Raw genomic sequence first — 4503 nt, 5'->3', positions numbered from 1 at the left:
GGTGACTCAGTCAGTTAAGCATCTGCCCTTGGCTGAGGTCATGATCTTGGGTCCTGGGATGGAGCCCTGCATGGGGCTCCTTGCTCAGCGGGGAACCTGCCTCTCTCTCTCTGCCTGCCGCTCCTCCTGCTTGTGTGCTCTTTCTCTGACAAATAAGTTAAATCTTTTTAAAAAAAGGATGCAATGCTTGAAATTATTGTATTAAGTCCAAAGGCTACAGACAGAATAATGGAATTATTATAAGACCAGGAGGCAAATGCTAGCCTTGACATATATGATGTATATCCAGGAAGTAGAAGCATTTTCAATGACTGTGATTGAGGTAACTGCTTAAATATCTGGGAGAAAATATTAAAGCCTCAAATAATTTTGCATGCCAGAATACATTCCAGGAAGATTACCAGCATTAACTGTATTTAAAAAATGGATAATGAAAGAAGAAAGGTCTATTGCTGCATGTATCTGATGGCATATTTGCCCTTAAAATGACATTTTCACTAAGAATCTATTGACAAAGGATTATAGTTGTGTCTCTTCGAGTTTTCAGTTACCAAAAACAAAAACCTCTTGAAGTATAAAGGGAATTTACTGAAGGATATCAGCACATAGGCTCTCTAGGATAGTGAGATAATTATGACTGGAGGTCATGCAACTAAGGAAAATGTGTGATCCGTGCTGTGTCATTAGTGCAGACACAGCCCCACAATTTCTAACTGACACGGGGAAGTTTTCCCTTGACTTCCAACACTGTATGCTACCGTTGAGCCACTACCACTGTTGCTCCTGAAAGCTCCATCCTCTTGGCCGTGCGTACCGAGAGATGGATTCCACAGGGAGTCTCCTTCCTCACGTCACCTTCTGCCAGATGAAAGGCGCAAAGATCCCACGAAGCCTGGATGACCCAGGCTACTCCCTAACTGCTAGGGAGGGTGGAAGTTGAGTGGGCATCTGTGTGTGCCTGGTGCAGGGATTGCTACAGCTATAGTTAAGATGTTGATGTTCAGAAAAGGCTGGATGTCAGTAGACCTGACATGGATCCCTGCATGCTCACGGTATAAATAAGCAATGTGTATAAACACCTTATACATGATCCAGACCCCCTTTTTGCAAAATAAATTATATATGCATGCAGAGAAATAAGACTCTGAAGAGTAGAACCAAAAACAATTAATATTGGATCTAGGAGAGACTGGCAGATAGAGTTTGGCTTGTTTTTTATATCATTTTCATATATCTGTGTTTTTTAAATTCTCTATCATATGTATATATTAATTTTATCTAAAAATAAGGGAAATAAATAGAACTTGATACCCTCACAGCTAAGGTAACACGATGCCCGACTTAGAATTGAGAGGAAGAGTAGCAAATTTAGAACTCAAGGCTCTCTTTTTTCGTGAGAAACCTGAAGACAACTGAGGACAGAGGGCATGCGTGCAGGAGATGGGAAAGCCAGGCTAGAAACCCATTTACTGTAGTTTTTTTTGGACATTGAATCATCAGGGTAAAGCACAAACACAGCCCCCACTACCACGAATTAGGCAGCTGAGTTTCCCACATTTGGGGAAATCGCAGGGGTCAGCACATCCAGATCACAATGGATAAGCCTCCCTCTGGGAAAACCGCCTTCATGATCCTGGCATCTCCCTGTGCGCTGGCATGGAACTGCTTCCATGAATGCCTTTCTCTCCTCTTCCTCCATATATACTGTATTTTAAGACCCCTGATTTAACAACAACAACAACAAAAAAGACCTCTGATTTTTCTGTTTCATTTTGGGTATTCGTGTTTAATTTGTGACATTTGGACAGCATGGTACAGGTGATTTGTTTTTTACTTTATGGTTAGTAGATGTGTAATCCAGATTACACGAGACTTTCCAGTTATTCATGGATTTATCTTTGTCTAGAGAAGGAAATGTGGTATCCACTAACCCAGTCTCTCTCTCTCTCTCTCTCTCTCTCTCTCTCTCGTCAGCAAGAGAAACTTTTGGTTCCCCCTTTGATTCAGTTTTCACGGTAGTCTCACAGCACGAATGCCCCTTTGAAAAGCCCTTTGAGATATTTCTATGAAAGAACCACGAGCATGGAATTGCTCCAAATCAGGATGCTTACTTGCTTAGAAAGATGAGATTAATTTACTGTAAGAATTGCATAGAAAGAACATCTCTTTTGAGTTGCAAAACATAGCAAAATTACCATATCTTGGAAAGAGGAATCTTTTCTTAAAGGACAATGTTTGGGGGACTGAGGGAAGATGAACAAGGCAGTCACCCTGTTCTGTGCGATAGTGGGCTTCCTAAATGTCTGGGGCCGTTGTCACTTTTTAGTTCCAGCACAAGCCCCGTGTCAAAGCTGTAACATGGGACTCAGTGAAAGCTGATTCAGCAAAGACATAATGTATCTTTGTTTCATCTTTAGTGTAATTATGACCTCTTACCTAATGACTGCTATTTGCCAGGCCTTGTATCAGGTACTTTACGTATCTTATTTTTGTTTTGAATGCTTTCTGGAGGACAATTTGGAGACTGACTCTAAGCTTACAGTGCATCTGTTCATTTCAAAGTGATTCTCCTTCTGGAAAGCCCATCTCCAACCTGATCTCCAATCCCCTCAAAAGTCACTTCTGTAATATGTGAGCCTGTCCTCCGGCCACTGTAAATTGGGCCAGGATGGACATCTGACTGAAACCAGGGCATTTAGATCCTCTCTAGAATTTGCAAATGAAGTTAAGACTCACAGACCGTTAGTCTGGAGGTGGTTGCAAGAGAAATATGCAAACTCCAGAACTGTGATTCTCTGGGAAAAGAGAATGGGGTATAAAGCAGGTGCAGAGAAGGAGGAAGAGATCAAAGATAGAGTCTTGACATTTATCCCCAGTATCTGTTTTTACTTAAAAATCCAGCTCTAAATCCCTGAATTCTAAAGCTATCCTCTCTTTGCTTTTAAAGTAGCTAGAATTGGTTTCTGAAGGTTTGAATCTTGAGTCTTGGCTATTACAGGGTATAAATAAATTATATATACATGCATACCTACATCCATAGAAACATGTTATCTCAGCCTCATGGCATATCCCAGAGCGGGTATTATAATCCCCGTCTTACTGGGGAGGATACAGGCTCAGAAGCCGGAAGCAGTCTTCCCAACACAAACGACTTAGAATAGTTAGAGTTGGTATTTGATCTGAGAATGGAATAGCTTAAAATCCTGTGATCTTACTAGTCTGGATATCGTGCCCCATGTAGATAGATTCATTCTTTTAGCATGCATTTGTGGAGATCCTTTTAAGTCCCAGGCCCTGTGTTTCCAATGGTTCCACCAAGGTTGCCGAGTAGTCGTAGCTATTTACCTGGGTTTCCACCCATATGTGTCCACGTAGATGGCCAAAGGCCAGCTGCTCAGCTCAAGGTTGAGGAATAGTCTTGGAGACTCATTGTCTGTACACTCTGCTTTCAGTAAAGATAAAATTAAGGACACCTCTGCCAAAAGACAGAGGAGATGCCAAAGGCTTTTGGTATCCCTAAAACCTTTCAGTGTTAAGCACTTACTGAGTGACTGTGTATGTTTTAACTGGATCACAGGCCACCTGGTATGATTTTGTCCTTGGCCTTCAGAGAGAATGTGGCCAGGATTGTCTGTGGACTGGTAATGAACACCTGCTTTGAGAGTGTTGTTGTTGTTTTCATGGTGCCCTGAAGAAGATTTCATGATGTGATCGTCCAATAATATCTCAAACTTATTATTAAACACAGAGAAGTCCTGTGACTTTCCCAAGGTCACAGAATGAGTTGGTTGCAGAGACGGAGCATGCCAGTTGAGAACACTTGGCCAACAGAAATCATTTCAAGTAACTTACATTATTTTCTTCTTATTCCTCCAAATAACAACACATGTTGATTAGATTCATGTCAGATCCATTATGCATTCTACCCTCACAATCTGTCTTTCTCTGAATTAATGAAACGTAAAATGGGAAAATTATAGGTTTTATAGTTAGAATCTGTAGTGCTTAGGGTACAGTATAAAAGCCCATTATTAATTTAATATATTCTGGCTTATTATAAAACTCTACCTTTTTGTAATAAAATTTAAAATTATTCTAAATACTGAGAACTAAAAAAAAATCGCCATTCTCAGATGCCATTATATTCTTAATATATGACATGAATCATATATCAGAGTACCTTAGTTTTTATAAAATGTATGGTAACATACAAAATAGACAAAATATAGACAATACGGTTGATACCTCTGGAAGTAGAAATTATTCAGGTTTGCTAATGCCCAAGACAGCTTCTAGACATTATCTTAATAGTAATAATAGTAGTAATAATTAGAACAGCAGTAACAGCTAACACTACAAGATATTTACTGTAACCCAGGCAATGTTCTGAATGCTTTACATTCATCAGTTCTATCTTCACAACCCCCCATGAGGTGAGGGCTATTAGCAGCCCATTTTACAGGTGAGGAAAATGAGGCAGAGATTACCATTTTATTTGGTCTT

The 4503-nt window shown here is 40.1% G+C and overlaps 1 non-coding gene across 1 annotated transcript; it reads right to left on the bottom strand.

Moving 5' to 3' along the window:
• Positions 1 to 1497: 1497 nt before the first annotated feature.
• Positions 1498 to 1662, bottom strand: LOC116856977. Its single transcript, XR_004380661.1, has one exon. It is a non-coding gene; the product is annotated as a U1 spliceosomal RNA (small nuclear RNA).
• Positions 1663 to 4503: the final 2841 nt, after the last annotated feature.

The sequence above is a fragment of the Lontra canadensis genome, unplaced genomic scaffold, assembly GCF_010015895.1.
Source record: "Lontra canadensis isolate GAN:19392208 unplaced genomic scaffold, GSC_riverotter_1.0 scaffold115, whole genome shotgun sequence".
In the NCBI taxonomy this organism is placed as follows: Eukaryota; Metazoa; Chordata; class Mammalia; order Carnivora; family Mustelidae; genus Lontra; species Lontra canadensis.
This window is presented reverse-complemented; position numbering and strand designations above follow the sequence as displayed.